This window comes from Halichoerus grypus, chromosome X (genome assembly GCF_964656455.1).
Source record: "Halichoerus grypus chromosome X, mHalGry1.hap1.1, whole genome shotgun sequence".
In the NCBI taxonomy this organism is placed as follows: domain Eukaryota; kingdom Metazoa; phylum Chordata; class Mammalia; order Carnivora; family Phocidae; genus Halichoerus; species Halichoerus grypus.
The window spans coordinates 108,243,395-108,264,094 of NC_135727.1; the positions used below are offsets into that span (position 1 = coordinate 108,243,395).

Genomic DNA, 20,700 nt, shown 5'->3' on the forward strand with positions numbered 1-20,700 from the left:
GCAGGGGAACAGTCTCAGAGGATTATTGCAAAAATTAAATACAATAATGTATGACTAGCATTAAACACTGATGCTTAGTTGAGTGTGTATTACCCTTTATTACTATAAACCACAGGACTATGGTTAATTCAGCTAAGGCTGAATTACCATACATAGTAATTCCAGTTTAACACTACTGGGAATTATTGGGGGAATGGAAATATTCCATATGCCGCCAGAAATTTCTGTAAAACTCAGTAGAACTCATACTTATTTGGTGACAGGAGAAAATCCAGTAGATGGATGAACCTGACTAGCTAAAATGGAAAGTGCACTGTGCACAAGAATAGAGAACATAAATAAAAACACTACACGGTTTCCATCTGCTACTTTTCTAATTCACCTTTCTTATGCCTTTCATATTCATCATGCCCTCTACTGTAATTCAGCTGCAAAGCTCATACTGAAGAAAGTTTTGGGGTTCCAAAGTCAGCAGACTGGATGAGGTAAGTGACAAAACCAGGGAAGAAAAGCAAATATATTGCATCATTGCTCTTCTGGGCTGCATACATGACCCTAGCTGAGTGGATCTGCCCTCCTTTGTGAATTCTTCCTACCAATATATTCAATGGATAGTTAGATAAACCTGACCCTTATCACATTTTGGTTTGTTTAAAATTCAACATACTGAAGAAACTTACTGCAACTCTCAAGAAAACATGGCTTTATGTTAATCAGACCCCGTCTTTGATGTTTGTTATATGTGGCATAAAGTTTTTTAAAATTTTATTTTTCCAGTTAAACTCCACATACCCATAGCCATAACAACTTGCAAAGAGAGAAGAATACTGGGAGAAAAGCTAAGACAGTGCTCCTCAACCTTGCCTGCATTTTAGGATCACTTGGGGAGCTTTCAAAGAGACTGATAACCTGGGTAATCCCAAAGCTGATGATGCACGGACCACACTTTGAAAAGCAAACATCTAAGCAAGTCTATTTTTTAGAGCTCCCTACGGCAGGGTTTTCTCAACCCCACTGCTATTAACATGTTGGGCCAGATAATTCTTTGTTTTAGGGGGCTATCCTGTGCATTGTAGGATGTGTGGCAGCATTCATGGCCTCTACCCACTAGATGCTAGTAGTACCTTCCCTGAGTTGTCACAAGCAAAAATGTCTCCAAACATTGCCAAATGATCTGTGGCAGGGATGGTACCTTCCTATCATTAGTTCATGTGAGTAGTCAGAATACTAAGCTCTAACCAACAGAAAACTCAGTTCTAAGGCCCTGGAACAAAGTACAATTAGGTATCTTTTGTAAAGGTGCTCAGTAGCCACCCCTAGGTACTACGCAGTGAGAACTTGACCACTGAAGTTGCCAGGAAAAGAAATATAAGCATTTGTCCAATCTGCTAATACGTCATTAGAATTCTCATAAAGGAAACAAAAAACAATGATAAAGCTTTGTAATTTAAAAAAAAAAAAAACTGTTAAAACTGAAAGACAGTGAATGCATTTGTTCAAGACAAAATAATGGCCCCCAAAGATGTTCATGTCTTAATCCCCAAATTCACTGAATATGTTATCTTCCATGGGAAAAGGGACTTTGCAGATTTGATTCATTTAAGGATTGTAACATGGGAGAGATTATCCTGGATTCCAAAGTGGGTCCAATGTAATCACAAGAATCATTGTAAGAAGGTGACAAGATTATTAAAGTTAGGGAGAAGGGCATGTGATAACAGAAGTGGAAATTAGGGTGATGAAGCCATGAGCCAAGAAATGTCAGCAACCACTAGAAGCCACAAGATTAAAGGAACAGATTCTGTCCTGGAGTCCCCAGAAGAACCAGCCCTGAAGACATCCTGATTACAGCCCTGTAAGTTACATTTCATATCTCTAATCTTCCAAAATGAAAGAGAATAAATTTGGGTTATTTGTGCCACGAAGTATGTGATAAGCTGTTACAGCTAGTAAAGAAAGCTAGTACAACAGTGAAGAAGCCAGAAACATGAAAGAAATACTCTGCTTATCAAAAACAACTGTTAACCTTTGTTGACCACTTACTAAATGTCATGCATGTATCTAAGAATTTTACATGGACTATTTTGTTAATCTTTACAAATTTTCAATCACATAGATGCTACTGTCTATATAAAGTACCTTGCCCAAGGTCACACAACTAGAAAATTAGTTTCCATGTCTTCTACTGACAGTATTTTAAATAGTCAAAAATATGTAAAACAGAGTTAGTTCTGAGACCTCTGATGCAAATGTATCCACAAATAAAACCATATAGGATCCACATCTAGTGATCCACCTGCAGGCAGTGCTACTATTTCTTTGGACAGTGTCTGCTTACAGAATCCCTGCATGGAGTGAAATTCTATCCATGTGCTACTTACGTGCTTTTCAACTAGGCATCTGCTATATTCACTCAACTCCAAGGTTTTCACTATCTGAGGCTCCTATTTCTTTATTGCAGGAGCTACACTACCTCCTCAAAGAGCATATACAGGGCTGTATGCCTGTGTGATCTGGTTGCTTCGTAACTTCCCAACACCTAGCATACAGCTTTCCTTGTTTGAGGTTCTTCTAAGAATGACTGTTGTTCTTCCCACCACCACTATACTGCCACAAGTTCAGAAGATACAGAGGTCAAACAGCATTTGGTATTGACTACTTTCCACAATCTATTCAGCAGTTCTGTGTATCATCTTGCTCTTTTAGGCTTTAATAGATGTATGAACTTGTTAACCAACATATGCCACACACTATCCTAGACACTGGAGTACTAGAGACATAACAGGAAACAAGATCAAGAACCTTCCTTCATCAAGCTTACATTCTTGGTTGTAAAACACAGGCAGACAAGGAATATATTTCATTTAATAATAAATGAGAGGAAAATTAAACAGTACTTCAGGAATGAGAATGATGTGGTATAGAAGTTACAGTTTTAATTTCTTAAATTAATTTCTTAAAGGTTCTATCACTTGGGAATTAAATCATGAGAAAGCAGTCACCTGTGAATATGGGGGGGAAACATCCCAGGAAAAGGGTGAGCATATGCAAAAGCTATGACAGCAGAACAAGTTCTTAATAGGTGCACAACGGAAAGAACGTCAATATGATTGGGGCTGACCAGACATGAGGGAGATGGGAACTAGGTGAAGCATGAAGAACAGGATGGGACCAATAAATGGAAGCACTTATATTTTATTTGTACTGCAAAGTCATCCAGAGTTTATACAGTACTCTTTTGGGTTGAATTGGGTCACCCAAAAGAATATGTTGAAGTACTAACCCTGGATATCCATATATATGACCTTATTTGAGAAGAGAGCCTTTGCAGATGTAACCAAGTTTAGATGAGATCATGCTAGACTAGGGTGGACCTTAAATCCAATTACTGGTGTCCTTACAAAGAGAGACACACAAGCACTCACAGGGAAGAAGGCCATGTAACAAAGGAGGCAGAGACTGGACTCATGCATCTGCTCAAGCCAAGGAGAGCTAAGGATTGTTGTTAACTGTAAGAAGCTCAAAAGAGACAAGGAAGGATCATCTGCGAGAGCCTTGAGAGACACGACGGCCCTGCAGACAACTTGATTTTGGACTTCTAGCCCCCAAAACTGTGAGAATAAGTGTGTTGTTTTCAGCTACCCAGTTTGTGGTAATTTTGTTGATGCAGTCATGGGGAACTCATACACATTATTTAAAAGTTTGCCTTGACTACCATGTTAAGAATAGACTATAATGGAACAAAACTAGGAAAAAGGGATACTAATTAGGTTGGAGGCTAATGCAGTGGTTCAGACAAGCACAGATAGTGGTTTAGAGTACAGTTCTAACAAAGGTAATGCTGCAAAATCCTCAGACTTGATGTACATTTTAGAGAAAATACCAATAGGAGTAACTAATATGTTGGATGTGTCAGTGAGTTAAAATGAAATCAAAGATCATTCCCAGGTCTGGCCAGGAAGTAGAGGTATACTGTGTTACCATTAACTGAGATGGGGAAGGCTAGGGCCATAGCAAGTTTGGGAAGTTAAGAAGATACGATCCATTCTGGATACTTTAAGTTTCAGATGCCTATATCATAGCCAAGTTAATTTGATATATTACTGTTTCAGGCCTCTAATAATCCCTGCCTCTTACTCATGACCTTGTGTGATCCCCTTCCTTTGACTGTGGAATGGACCTAGGGACTTGTTAATAAGGCAAAAGTGATGGGATGTCACTTCTGAGATTAAGTTACAAAAAACCGATTTCCATAAGTCAATCAGAGAAAGACATGTATCATATGATCTCACTGATATGAGGAATTCTTAATCTCAGGAAACAAACAGAGGTTGCTGGAGTGGTGGGGGGTGGGAGGGATGGGGTGGCTGGGTGATAGACATTGGGGAGGGTATGTGCTATGGTGAGCGCTGTGAATTGTGTAAGACTGTTGAATCACAGACCTGTACCTCTGAAACAAATAATACATTATATGTTAAAAAAAAAAAAAAAGAAGAAGAAGAAGAAGAAGATAGCAGGAGGGGAAGAATGAAGGGGGGGAAATCAGAGGGGGAGACGAACCATGAGAGACTATGGACTCTGAGAAACAAACTGAGGGTTCTAGAGGGGAGGGGGGTGGGGGGATGGGTTAGCCTGGTGATGGGTATTAAAGAGGGCACGTACTGAATGGAGCACTGGGTGTTATACTGAAACAATGAATCATGGATCACTACATCAAAAATTAATGATGTAATGTATGGTGATTAACATAACAATAAAAAACTGATTTCCACTTTACTGGCACTCCCTCACTACTCACTTTGATAAAGCCAGATGCCCTATTGAAAAGTCCATATGACAAGAAATTGAGGGTGGCCCCTGGTCAACAGCCAGAGAAAAACTTGGTCCAACAACTTTTAAGGAACTGAATCATGCCAACTACCATTGCGTGAGCTTGGAAGCAGATCATGCCCCAATTGAACCCTGAGATGACTGCTGCCCCAGCCAAAATCTTGACTGCAGCCTTGTGAGTGACCCTGAGCCAGAAGACCCAGCTAAGCCATGTCCAGAGTACTAACCCACAGAAACCATGAGATAATGTTTCATTTTAAGACACTAAGTTCTAGGTAATATTTTTATGTAGCAACAGATAATAAAGATGGGAAAGATGTGAGAGAAATCTGAGCTACAAACATACATTTAGGAGTCACTGATTTAGGTGCCCCAGGAGTCACTGATTTTATACAGATTTTATTTAAAAGGAACTAGACGTGGTCAACTATGGAAGGGAGATAGACAAGACTGCTCATGATTGAGGCCATCAAACTAAAACGTAATGAGGCCAGAGAAATAGGAATCAGCAAAGGAAAGAATTAATTAGGTAGGAAGAACACCAGGAGAAACTATTTTGAGATGAAAGTTGTAGCCAACTGGGTCAAATTATGCAAAGAAGTCAGGTAAGATGAGAAGTGAGAATTGACCACTGGATTTAGTAACATAGCATTCATTAGTAACCTTAGCCATTTTACAAGGAACAAAAACCTCATTGGATTTCGCTAAGGAGAGAATGGAAAGTGAGACAGCAAAGACACTGAATACAGAAAATTCTTAGAGGAGTTTTTCTGTGAAGTCAATAGCACCACAGCTCAAGGGAATGTTTTCTGTAAGATGTGTGAATAGAAGCTCTACCTGGAGGCTCATGGGAGTGATCCTACATTGAGAGATAAAATGGTGATGTAGGAGAGCTGACAATTGAAGGAGCAATCTTTTAAAGAGTATAAGAAAGCATAAATGTTGGGGTGGACTTTAAATAGTAGCAGTCAGATTTTGACTACTCTAAATGGAGGGAAGAGTATGCCAGTAAATGTAGTGATAAAATGTATGTTCTACTACAATACATCATTAAAAAAAAAAAAAAAAAAAAAAAACAAGTAGGAAGAACGGCAAGTCTTCACATTTGAGTGTTAAAGGTGTGGAAAGAGGGCAGGAAGTTTAAAGACAGAGGACAATGGACAAAATAATATCTCAGAGCATGGTACAGTGAATGAATGTCCTAGATAAAGAGGAAGATTGCATAGCACTGTTGCAGTGTCCACTAGGGATATGTGATCACAAAGATAAAGTCAGAAAGGCAGTATGATTTATTTCAGGAATGCTCAACAACTGAGTGAAGGCAGGGAGCAGGTGGATAGCTGGATTTAACTCTGTTTGGAGTTGTTTCCAAGTGAGTCTAAGAGAAAAATAGAGAGGCAAATGTTTTAAGAGTTTAACAGATTGTAATAGTGCTGGACCATGAAACTGCACCAATAAATTGTTCATGTATATGATGTCCATGCCAGAACCATATTTTTTTCTAATAGTTTAGACCTGCCAATATAATGTCATGCTAATTGAAAGCTAACTTGGTTCAAGTAGTCCTACAGAACAGTTTCATGATAATGATTAAGAAGCAGACGCATATAATTTGACAGACTGAAAAGATCCAGTTCCCTTAGCTGCCTGTGTTTTAACTCCCTGGGTAATATACCCAATGTTTGCACTTAAGAAAAATGCTTTCAGGCATGATGGGATCTAAATACTCTCACATTGCCTGCCTGGAAGCTAGTCTACTGTTCTTTCTCTGTTAGCTTCAATGCAAGCTATGGGCTTGACACTAGGATTTAACAGGATTTACAACTTATTCCTGAAAAAATAGGCACAATTTTAAACTCCAGTAGATATTATTGCAATCATGCCAGCAGGAAACTTAATTTTGAGAAACCTATGGGCTTCAAGGAAAATAGATCAAAAAAAGTTTCTCATTAACATCATGCAGAGAGCCATGTCACCAACTATTTACTAGACAAAATATATACCTGATATGTTGTATGAGGTGACATGATGAAAATCCACACTGATCTTGTCATCCCAAAAGCAGTATCTCACCTTCCTTGTTGAGGGCATTTCTCAGTAGCCTCCTCCATCCCTCTGGGTTTTTTTAAAAATATTTTAATTATTTATGCGACAGAGAAACACAGCAAGAGAGGGAACACAAGCAGTATGGCACTTCCTCACATAGTGATTTAGACATGTAGCCCTGGTTTTTAAAGATTTGGTTTAAAGATTTTTAAAATCTTTAAAAAATAAATTTGTGGTTTTAACTTCTAAATTAATCTCACATTGATTAGTACATTGTTATTAACTGTGTTATTTTTATTTTTTATTTATTTATTTGACAGAGAGAGACACAGTGAGAGAGGGAACACAAGCAGGGGGAGTGGGAGAGGGAGAAGCAGGCTTCCCGGTGAGCAGGGAGCCCTATGCGGGGCTCGATCCCAGGACCCTGGGATCATGACCTGAGCCGAAGGCAGACACTTAACGACTGAGCCACCCAGGTGTCCCTCCTCCATCCCTCTGTTAACCATCTACCAATAATAAAATGCTTTAAGGGGAAGAAAGCCCTCTTAATCCACCGTTGTCAGTACCCCTAAAACCCTTGTTTTTTTTTCACCTAGTAACCTAGTATTTAACATTTATCTTCTGTAACAGTTCTAACAACTAAACTATGTTTCATTATCAATAGTCAGCCCTTTAGAATGTTTTAAAGGTATTATCATGGATAATGATGGACTTAATTTGATTATTTTAAAATGAGATATATATTAACTACTGCTTTTAAAATCATACTTGTCTAATAAAAAAGCCTTTCAAAACATCAAGTCTGAACAGTAGTGTTTAAAGGTGTCCTTGAAGGGCATTTCCCAAGATGATTCTATGAACACAGGCCCCATCTCTGCTCCTAAAAGTTCCTCCATTAAAAGATGACAGGTTTGGGAGAATTCCAAATATTCTGTACTATCATATACACACCTTGTTCCATCCCATTCTAGTTTTTCAGGCCACTTCACTTAAAAATGTAATTCATGGTGACTGACACTTCCACTGAAATTTGTCTGCAACTAATATATTCTAGCAGCTACTGTCATACATTCCTTCTCTTCTATTTGCTCACTTTGACTTTCTCCCCTAAATACAATGCTTCTTAGAAATATGCTGGGTTGACCATTTTCCTGCCAAAATCTGCAGATTCTAATTAAATAACTCACAGAAAAGCAGTCATAACAAAAAGCTAAATTACAAGACCTTGGGAATGCAATTGTTTCCAGGTGGGGAAAGACAGTGGGGATGGTATAAACTTCCACTGGCCTCTAGGAAGAGAGAGAGTGGCATAATGAAAAGCCTGCTGCCCTTTGTGTCCTAATGCTGGGCTTGAATCCCAGCTATGTTACTTCAGGGAAATAAGTTCATAACCTGCAAGTGATTTTCTTTACAAGAATAGGAAACCTAATAATGGCCTTGCCTATCTCAAAACACTCTGTAATGTAAAATATTACCCTTATTTCCTCTGTGCCTATCATGCATCCCATGTGTGGCATATTAACACTGGACACCAACTAGAAAATACTATCTTGTATATGCATCATTTCTCTGAATACTTCAACTGATCCCACTAATATCAACTCATTTTTCAAAAGATATGAGATGGTATCCTCATTTGTCCTCATATACTAAATAGATTAACCAAGATGGAATACTTTATAATTAGATGACTTCCAAAAGACACGCAACACTGCTTTGACATGCCAATTTAATGCATCATTCAGAAGTCTTCAGCCTCCAAAGAGCAATAGCACTGCTTTCTACCTAAATGTTGGTAGCTGGAGGTTTTTAAAAACCAAGGCTACATGTCTAAATCACTATGTAAGGAAGTGCCATACTACTTAGAGCTACAAAGCACTGCCTGAATGTCCTTGTATATGCTCATACATGTAAGCAAGATTGTATTTAAAATCCATTGTAAATGTCAGAAGGAAATCACTTTTAAGTCCAGAGAAATGATCGTCCCTTCAGCTGTGCTTACTAGTAACAACACTTTGTCTAGAGAGGCGACATGTTCTTCTCAATGTCCAATCAAAACTCTATTATTTCAATTAAACTAATTGACTCACCACCAGAGGCTGATAAAGCTTGAGCTTGAGGACCCTTAAATACACAGGCCTCTTTTTTAAAGCCCTGCACTTAGTTTTGCAGTTGTAATTTTGCATCCTGTTATCTTGTAAAGTGGGGCCAAAATTGTATAAGCTTCAAGGTACATCAAAACTAGATTCTCCTCAGCTCACCACATGTACTTTACCTACTCACTATATACTCCTTGTCAAGTTGACTAAATATCTTCATTTTTCTAGAGACCCCCAAAAATGGAAAATATAATGAAACAACAAGCTCTTATTCACCATTTGGTGAAGACAGTCCTTCTACATGGATTCCCAGATGGTAATTTATAGCATAGACTTTTGGAAAGGAGTGTGGATGTATGCAATAATAGGAAGAGCAGTAACTTGCCAACTGAGAGACCTAGATTCAAGTTCAAAGTGTGCCACACCACTCACTAAGATCTTTGCAAAGTCTAGTTTTAGTATTCTTACCTTGTGATGAAAGAATTGAACAAGATTATCACTACAGTTTCTGCTTGGAACATCTGGAATTATGTAATCTAGTGCTATTTTTCAGTCATATCATTTTAGACTTAATCTCATATTGCAACGAAGAGATCCGATAGCAATATGGAATTCTTCGCAATGCCCACCTATATACAGGACCCTCAAACTGGCAAGTGTCCCCAGAATGACGACTTTGGTCTGCCTATTTCATCAACTTCAAACACAAGAGGATATACTCACTGTGTCACACTTTGCTTCATCAAATGGTAAAACACAGTCTATATGTATTACTTTAGTTATGGGGATAAGAAAGCAGAATTTTATATGTAAATTACTTTCAATATTTCCTTACTTGTTCTCATGAGAATGATATCCAATATATCCAAGTATCATTAAATATTTACTTCTTAGATAGCTATTTTTAACATGGCTCATCAATTTCATCCTTTCTGTACATACATTTATTATTCCAATGAGATTTAGAATCTATTGCTCCACTCCTCTGGAATCTGAGCTGCCCTTTTGGCTCACATGATCAGTAGAATGAAATAGAAATAACATTCTATGTTACATGTTATACAGCAGTAGTAACCAGAACATTTCTTACACTAAACCAAATCTGGTTTTTTTTTTTCCTAAATCTATCTATATAATATAAATACAGGCTATAATTCAACTCAGATTCTTATACTGCCATTTCTTTTCACATCAGGTATAAAGAAATGGGTCTCTGTGGTATTTCACTTCACACTCAATGACCTCATTTAACATTACAGTTTTCTTTCTCTTTTTTTTTTTTTTACTAGCTGTAACACTCTTTTGATACTTTCCTTTTTGTTGTTATTTTTTGTTTTTTATTTTTTCTTAGGGCTAATGTCTCAGCTTCAAGTATCAAACCAACAAGTGAATAAACAATCTTTATACTCAAAGAAATAGCTGTTGTAGTTAGACTGCCATATACAAGAGAGCCAATTCAATATGTTACACAAACTTAAAGCAATGTTACATTGGTTAGGAATTTCAATAACTTCATGATTTAACATCCAGCCTGCAGTCATGCAATTCCTAATCACAGTATAAAACGGATAGTGACACTCTGGAATTGAAGAAAATAGAGAAAGACCATTTGCTTTTCATACAATTTCTCACAAACACAATTTTACTCTCTACACTAATGTTAAATGAGAACAAAGGGAATTTCTTTCACATAGCTCTTGGAATTCTTCATAAGTTTTATGACTGGAAACTGCCAGCAGGAGCACATAGTACCAATCCTCAGTGTCCTAACTATGCTTGGAAAGAGAGCCAGTTCTAAAATAACTACTATCCAAGCAGCAGATGTGTTTGTAGATCAACATGTTGACTTCTGTATAACACATAATAAAGATCAAAGTGCACAAAATCAATGTAGTCAAGATGAGGGAAATCAGAATTTCATAGAACTAGACTTGTAGTTAGAATTCCCAACCAAACTAATATTTTCATGAACATTAAATCAGAGATAATAAAAATCTACATTATGTACATAATTTGATGTAATTTTAATGTGATTAGCAAGATATTTTATTTTTTTAATTTTCAGCATATTTAAACTTAAACTTACAAGCACCTTCATATGCCTCCCCTTACTTGACCATCTAATTAATACCCTTGAGACTTTTCTCTTATAGTATCATCTGTTTTTCTTTCATAAAACCTACAGTTTGTAATCATAGATTTACCTGGGTGTTTATATGTTTTACTACGGATTTCCCCCACTAAGCTGCGTGTTCCCTGAGAACTGAAACCATGTCTGTTTTGCTTACTACTGTGAGATTCAAAACGATTCCTTTTACATGAAGTTGTATAGGGTTGAATTCTAGGATTCTGAGAACTTTTCCATCCACAAAGATGAGTTTTGCCAAAAGTTGGAGGGGGAAGCTTTGCTAAAGCAGTTATGCAGCCACTCAAATAAGCAAGATAACATATAAATAGATCAGCACCATACATGGTACAGGGTGAGTACTCAATACATACCAGTAGGTGCTGGTATTGCTGTCATTTTACATCTTTTTATTTAACTCTCGTGGTTGTCTAAGTTAATTTCATTCAAATTTGTTCATCAGGGGCACTAATTATATTGTAGTCACTCTTTCTTGCTGCCCAGGCATATAAATGTAGACTATTTTGCCAATTCATGAATAGTGGTTGTAGCATCAACAGCTGAAAAACAGGGAAGTCCAAAAGGGTTGAGTGTAACTGTAGTTTTCCTAGTGGAGAGAAAGGTCCATAGATTCAGGTTAGAGGCTAAGAGATGAAGCACTCATTTGCTAATTCGAATTCTCAGTCGCAAGTATCTTGGAATGATTTGTTTCACTATTTTAGAGACAGGGTAACACAGGCTTCTATAAGGGCAAGTCCCCATTAAAAAGAAATTACGATAACACCAAATAAAGGGACAACCTTGTAAAATGGATTAGGACCCAAGAGTTGGTGGGGAAATAAACTTAACAAGTTTAAACCAACACTTGCTATAATGAGATAAAATGAATAATAAATAATAGAGCATAGACAAATAATTTATGACACTTTTGCTTTTGTTCTATATGCCATTTTTTAAAAAATCATCTATTCATTGTGAGAAGCATGCTAATGCAAGGGATGGTAACATGAAAGAATGGTCAATGGCAACTGTAAGAACTATTGATTGAAAACTGAAAAATAAATTATTCTTTCACAAATGTTAAAATATAAAAATTTGTATATTAGAATTAATAAAATAAGGCATAAACACATATAAATACTAGTCTTTGATATTAAATATATTTCTTAGTGTGGATTGTGGCCAAAATATTTGAAAGCTACTGCCCTAGAAAATGTATTTTCTGTTCCTTAGAGTTGGATGGAATATTGCAAAATCATACATATATCAGACTGTGAAATTACAGGGACTATAAGAAACTCTTTGGTAAATTTAAAGTAACATTTCTAAAATTGACACAAAAAATTGCACATATATTGTGAAGTTGTCAAATTATAAATTAAATCGACATAAAACTTTCACTGACCACGAAATGTGACAGCTAGCTAAGACTATGTACATAAGAATAATCAGTACTATGTCTTCATCACACAGGATAGGAAGGAGAGTATTAGAAATTCCCTTTCTTGGGGCCCCTGGGGGGGGTTCAGTCGTTAGGCGTCTACCTTCGGTTTGGGTCATGATACCAGGGTCCTGGGATCAAGCCCCACATCGGGCTCCGTCTGCCTGCCACTCCCCCTGCTTGTGTTCCCTCTCTGTCAAATAAAGGAATAAAATCTTAAAAAAAAAAAAAAAAAAAGAAAGAACAAAAATTCCCTTTCTCCCTGCTTGTATTCCCCTTCCTCCCCAAATCCAGAGATAACCATCAAATCATATTTTGTGTTAATCATTCCCTTACTTTCACTGAAGTTTTATACCTATGTATGTACCCATAAAAATATATTAGCCGGAAAAAAAAAAATCTACATTGTGTGTTTAATATTCATGGTCTATTTAAGGCACTTGAGAAGCTAGAGCCTACTATGTCTTTTTAAATACAGAAAATAAAAATGCATCAAGGGATTTATTCAACATTATGATCTTCTATTTAACATACTCCAGGTATGTGTATTTGCATGATACTAACAATGAGCAATACTATTCAGTTAATTCAAAATGACATGTAACCAAAACCTTCAGACTTCCAGAAGAGCAAGAATCTGCATGTGATCATTGATTTAACTCTTTGTACTGTATTTTTTAAGGTTCCTCCATGTCCTTTGGTCACCTAATAGCTCATGTCTTTTTTTCTTATTCAAGTATAATTAACATACAGTGTTATACCAGGTTCATGTGTATAATGTAAGGATTTAACAATGATAATGATTTAACAATTAATAATATTCCTCAGTGCTCATCAAGGTAAGTGTACTTGTAATCCCCTTTAACTATTCCTCCCATCACCTCACCTACCACCCCTCTAGCAACCAGTTTGTTCTCTATATTTAAAAGTCTGTTTTTTTCCTTCTCCTTTGTTCATTCGTTTTGTTTGCTAAATTCTACATATGAATGAAGTCATACGGGATTTGATTTCTCTGACTTATTTCACCTGGCATAATACCCTCTAGATCCATCCATGTTGTCACTAATGGCAAGATTTCATTCATTTTTATGGCTGAGTAATATTCCATTGTGTATATATATACCCATCTTATCTGTTCACTGTGTTTTAGATAAGTTCTGACTTATAAAGAATTTCATAGATCCCTGAATAAAACGTAAGCTTAGCTCTAGAATATATGTACACACAGGCATATGCATATACATACCCCACATATTCAAGCAAAATCCATATACCAGTCCTGAGTTCCTACCACTGTACCCTCTTACTCAGGTAATTCAACTGAGACACTGAAATGTTTATATAATTATTCAATTATTCATGTATTTTTCCCTATCAGTCATCTAAAGTGTCATTTTAAAAAATGTGTCAAATTAAACCACTGATGATGGTGGATTTTTAAAACAGAGAAAAAAGGCCATATCACAGATTGGGCATAACAATGATGTTGTTATACTGAAGTCAAGAATGGGCCATTTAAACCTGTTTAACCTAAGATAAACTGATTGTAAAGGAAGACTTAGGGATTGTAGGACTAATCCGTAACTGATTTGACTTCTAGTTTTCTAGAACTACTAGTATTTAGTTTGCCCAGACATGCAGGTGCACATTCTTGGACTCAGTATCACTCCAAACCCCTTTTCTTTCTAAGTTTCTGTTAGAGGACTGAGTCTCTAGAAACCACAGCTTTCTGTAGCTTCTGTTTGTGAAAAAACAGAATTCAGTTTTCCTTTACCCCATCAGTGGGTCAATTTGGTAAAGAATCACAAAGGGTCCTAGATTATTAAGATTTTTCATTTAAAAATGTATCTATAGGCATTTGTTTTTCTACTGGATACAAACATGGTACATTATAGTGGTGAGATCTTCCCTTCCAAAGAAATATGCAGAAATCCTCGCTAACAGGAATTTCACCTACATACCAACTTTTAACTTTCTTAACAGTTTTAAACATCTTTATTTCAATCTTCCTCAAGTATGCCAAAAAGGAAGATAGGGAAAAAGAGAAATAAACTTCCTCCTATATTTTTCAAATTATATTCTATAGAATGACTGTCCAAAAAAAAAATCTAGCTACTGTTCCATGGTATTCTTCAATATGAAGACAGAGCTTATATGAAATTACCAACACTTTACCACAAAGTCAGTATAAAAATACTAATTTTCAAATATTCAAATTACATTCTCATCTTCCTCTTTGCATATTATCCAAAAACCAAAGGAAAATACCAAAAAATGGTACCAATTAGGTACTGTCAACATTAGCTGCTTTTTCCAATTATTCCACTGATATTTTCTTCTAAAAACTTGAATCATGGCATCAAGTTATTTAAAAATTTCCTTCGTAATATAACATAATAAAATTTAAAAAAATTTCCTTCATAAAGACCACTAAATCATCAAGGTCTGACCAATCTTACATCATTTATGTATTTACAATTGCCTTAATTATAAAAACACTGGAAAGCTATGTTAGAGCACAGGGTCAGTAAATGACAGCCCATAGGCCACATCTGGTCCATTGCCTTGTTTATAAGACCCACAAGATAAAAATGGTTTTCACATTTTTACGTAATTGGGGAAAAAAGAATATTTTGTGACACATGAAACTTATATGAAATTTAAATTTCAGTATCCATAAATAAAGCTGTACTGAAATATAACCATGCTAAGGATGACTTTCCATTTGTGAATTTAAAAAGCATTTTGGTCCTTTAATACTATCCACATTGGTTTTCTAGATGAACAGTTTTCAGAGAAAATGTAAATCATGCAAACAGCATGTCCAATAGCTATATGACCGAAACAAGTAGTGGGCTTTTTCACATACTTGTATATCTAAAAGTTTAAGTGATTTTGAGAAATACCCTAAACTTTAAGATAAAGGTTTATTTAGGCAATATTAGGTAAGTAAATTACTGAATATATTCAGCAGCTTCTGAAGTGCCTGTTTTTGATAAGTGAGGAGCATGTGGCAATCTTGAAAGCTACTAGATAAATCTTTTTTTTTTTTTTTTAACTCAACTACCTCTATGGTAGTAATTTAAGAAGTAAGAAGGTGACATCTCTGATTTTCAGCTTGACTTCAGATAAAATTATTTAGGACATGGTACTGCAAAGTCATTCTTTGAATAGACATGACTGAGAAGTTGACAGTTTTCTGCCTCAACAGGTTATATCTTTGTAAGAGTACATTTCTCTATTCATGTCAAACCACAAATCTATCAGAAAATGAATTTGCTATAGATTATAATCCTTTATCTTCAATCTATGCAATAGCTCAGAGGAAATCATAACCACTCAAAATAATACAAAACTTCCCCCACACTCACTGTGTCCTCCCCTTCCCCACAAAATGAGGTATTTTATTTCTCTCAGTAAAAAACTTCAGATTTCAACAACGGTCTCTCCAGCTCTGACACTATCTATGCCTTTCTCAAAAAACTTCCCCCTTCCATAATAATCAGAGCAAAAGTTCACTTTCAAAACTTTGGGGCTTTTTCTTTATTGAAATAATATAGTGCTGGACACTATAATATATATATTTTATATATTGAAATAATATAGTGCTGGACACCAGTGCTGGACACTGGTGCTTACTGAACTCTGGATTCAGCCTCTCTGGGTTTGAAACCACTTGCAATTGGTGTGACCTGCTTACATCCACTAAGTCTCAATTCCCTCATCTGTAAAATGGAGATAACCACAGAACCTATCTCAGAGGGCTAGTGTGGAGATTTAAGGAGTTAACACAAGTATATAAATAGCTTCTGGCACTTGGTAAACACTCAATATGTGTTGGCTATTATCTGCATTTATTATTTTCTAAGAAGTCATAAAAAGTCTTCCTGAAATTGAGTCATTCATGAAATTTCCCCATATCAGTTAAGCAAGAAAGCTCCATGTCCCTTGCTTTTGCCAAGGAGTTGACCCATTTTTCCTCCAGTAAAGGCTTCCTTCTGCCCATATTCACCTCTTAATTTATCATCAATCTAACAAATGTAGAGCTCTATTTAGCAGTAAGTCCTAACCCAATGTCACACTCGCCTACCATAAAGAGAAAATGTACTTTCCTTACTTGGATAATTGTTGAGAAGGTAGGTGTATTTGGAGCTCCAAACGGGAGATGAACATGTGAAATGGGGTGGAGGAGGAAATGGTTTCTTCTTTGTCTCTTTTAAAGGTAAAACTGTCATTTTTGTCATTTTATTTAGTTCAGCTTTATTGAACTGTGTGCTTTGTTAAACATCTGCTATTTATGAGAGTTAACTGAAAAATAGCATACGTTACTTTAAAATTAAATCAGTACCTACCTCTCCTACTTTATTATTTTAAAGTATCGAATACAATGAATTATTATGTTACTTTAGATCATTAAATATACTGAAGCAGGCCCACCTTATCTCCACAAATAAATACCGTATTAGAGTCATCTACAAATGAACAGGATACCCTAATGTTGTAACTTCAATATTAAGATCATACTATGGATGCGACAAAAAATTTTATAGAAGGGCAAACTAACATTACCAAATAGAAAGAATGGCTACTGAATGCTACTTTAGAGTATGTCAGTTTACATAAGAATTTTCATCATATAATTGATACCCACAAGAGTGAAGCATCAGTTGTTTGCAATGTCAAGTAATTACCTTTCCAAAGTTTATTAAATCTTAAAGGAAAAATAATAATGGAATCAAATTTGACTTTGGGAATTAAATTATACTAAAATTTTCAGCACACTAGAAGGATCTTGATGGACATGAACTAAGTTTAAGTACATTAATACAATATATTAAAGAAGAGATCTTTTCTAGATTTTTAAAATCATTCTAACATAACACCGTAAGATGCTGGAATATTTCTCAGTATCTGATCCCTATAAAAAAATCAATCAGCTTTGTTGACTATCTTGGTTCTAGGCTTCTAGGTGAGAAGAGATTAGCAATTTTATTTTCCACGTATTTAGCAAAGTTAAGTTGTGATTTACTATATTTCATAAAAATGAAATGTAGCTGGCAAACCTTGTATTTGTTAATCATATTAACAAGTTCTTTTTCTATTAACTAGTATTTTTCAAGCCAAGTTTGGAGAACTTGTAGACAAAACAGGAAAGGATGGGATGAATCATCTGATGGGCATAAATCATCTGATAACAATAATGTCACAAAACAGCAGAGCTGCATCTTACTTGAGGGGTAGCTTTAAAGCTGTTGTGGAAGGAGGAAATCAGGCATACTCAAAATTATCCTTGAGAAACCACTTAAATTATCAAAAATATATAGTATACAGAATTGATAAGAAGTCAGCCAGGTTTTCCTCTAGTATTGAACAGATTGCTGTTTCTTTTGGTGGAATAGTAGTAGATGAAGTGGTTGGCATGTGTTTAGGATCCATGTTGTACAAAAAAAGAAAATCTAACTTTAATCACTAGAATGAAACTCAACTAGGAACAATCTCACACTGTGAGAGGCATGCCAATGAGAACTGAGATAACACAGGACTAGAGAATCCTAGCTCATGCTGCTCCTTTCCAAAAGTAAGGTCATTAACAACGTAGGTGCAGTCCAGCTACTGAGCTAGATTTTACTCTTCTCATTCTTGTTATCTCTCTCTCACTATTACTGCTTTCTTGATTTCTCTTGTCTCTGTTTATTTCTGATTAAACATAGTTGAATTTTTTTAAGTTAAGTGCATTAAAGATATGATTCCCATCTATGTATTAAAAGCCTCAAAGATGTACATGTGACTGAACAAAATAATTTCAATTCTAGTAAATAAATTCTGAAAAATAAACCAATAAAAATTCCAACAAAGCTTCATGCACTAGGACCATCATCACAGCCTTAATTTTAACATCATTTAACATCAAATGTTAAAAAAACCTACATGTCCATCAGTGTAAAAAGGCTCTATTTATTATGGGATATTCATATTATGACCATCATTGCTTTTGTCTACCCAGTACCCTTCTACTCTCTTCATAACAGACCCTCATAGCTCGTCCTTAGATTGATACCATCTGGGCTACTTATCACATATCCCTGGCCAGATAAATGGTCCAGGAATAAGTAACCCAAATGTCAAACAGACATCTTCCCCTGGAATTCATCTAATTAGAGTAGAAGGGAAAGCCTTTCCTCCCCTGAATATGAACTCATGAGGACAACAGACTGGAGTCATTTGTGTCCATGTTCCCTGCTAACCCAGGAAAAAAAACTAAGAATTTGAAGCTGGCAAAAATATTAAGTCCAGAAAGAGTGACTTGATGATGCTGAAGTCCCTTGTTTCTATAATTCTTAAGGCCTCTTTCATAGTTTCCTTCCTCTGTTTTGGTTACATGAATCATGAAGCTGTATTCTATATTTTCAAAATCTAGTTCAAGTTGAGTTTCAGTAACTTTCATCCAGAAAACTGACTGATACGATAATATTCCACAGAGCCAAAAATATTTTTGAAAACTATTTTAAGACAACAAAGAATCATGGAATAAAGTAAAATGTACTTTATTACCAAGTAAAATGTACACAGGATGCAAAATGTATATGTGTATGTGAGCATATGTGTGTGTGTGCATGTGGCCAAATATATGGCTATGTCTGGAAGAGATGATCAGATTTAAAAATTGGTTATCAATTAGTAGTAAAAGCACAGATAATCTTCTCCTTTCTTCTTTTATTAATTCTCTTCTGAATGCTATTTGGCCTTTTCTATTTCTTTTGTGTTTTTCTTTATGATTGTGTGTATGTTATAAAACTTTTCATTCATGCCCTTGTATTTCTAGTCTAAGTTTTTCATATCGATTTGTAAGAGTTCATTAGATATCATGGATATAAATATTTGTTAATTTTCATTCAATAGTATTTCCATTTAGTCATTATTTTCTGTTTTATGTTCCTAAGTTTTCACTACTATGCTTTTTATCAGATCTTCCATCATTTACAATATTCTCTTCCAGTCATGGATCAGCAATTGTTAACCATATGTTTTCTACAGGATTTTGCTATATTTTACTTCTTTATATTTAAATTTTTCATTCATATACAATTCATTATAATGATACAGCCTAATCCTAATAGTTAAAACATTTTAAGTGTTATAATGCGTTAGGCACTATGCTGTTTACATACTTTTTTCATTTATCCCAACATCTATTTATAAGTTGATACTATTATTAAATTCATTTTATAGATGGGGAAACTGAGGCTTAGACATGTAAAGTAACTTGTTACTAACTGGCAGAGACAGGATTTAAATCCAGGTATTACTAATTCCCACAAGTACACTGTGTAGGATATGATCTAACTATCTCCTTTTTTCTGATTCACAAAATTCCTGTTTTAAATTACAATTGGGGATCTATATTTTTCTGAACATATGGTAGTATATTTAAACAAAAGACTTTTTTACATTTTATGGTACTTTATTTATAAGAATTATTCTTATAGGGCTAACCTGAAATTTCCAACATTACTGCTTTCCAGACCCATCCAAATGAGATGATAAAAGGTTGGTGCTGCCCCGATCTGAGGAAAGCATGGGCACTTTTTCATTAACCAATCTAAAATGACATTTGTTCTTTATCAGATAGTATAATGTTCTATAACTGAGACTTTTGGTTGATCTGCCAATTCTCAACAACCCCTGCTTCCTATTCATTTATTCTGTGATTATTTAAGGATTGTTGTATGATCCAGTAAAAACCACAACAGTTGGAGGTAAACAGCAGTCCTAAGAGTTTATAGACCAGTATTCTGTCAGTTTCCAATTAGTAATCATTTCTGACTTATAAATATTTGGCTACACTAATATTCAATATATGAACACAGCATTTTTTTGTTTAGTTTTTCACTAAATAATAATGAGGATCATACTATCCTAAGGCCATGTGAAGTTGGCTTTTCTTCAATATGACCTCATATTTCCCATTCTACAAGTCCACCAAATGAATCAGGTTTTAAAAAACAAAAACTTCTCTCTTAAAAAATTATAATTTTAACAGTTTGAGTCCTAAAAGCTTAGAAAAATGATTTTTTTAATTCCTCATGAAAAAGGTAAGGTAGCTACTGAAGCTAGGCTTAAAGATCTAGAGGACATTTATCCCTAAAGAAAGAAAGGGC

The 20,700-nt window shown here is 35.4% G+C and overlaps 1 protein-coding gene across 2 annotated transcripts in view; it reads right to left on the reverse strand.

Annotated features, from left to right (window-relative positions):
• IL1RAPL1 (interleukin 1 receptor accessory protein like 1) overlaps nt 1–20,700 on the reverse strand; it is a 1,364,983-nt gene that overhangs the window by 1,176,856 nt on the left and 167,427 nt on the right. The window lies entirely within an intron of this gene.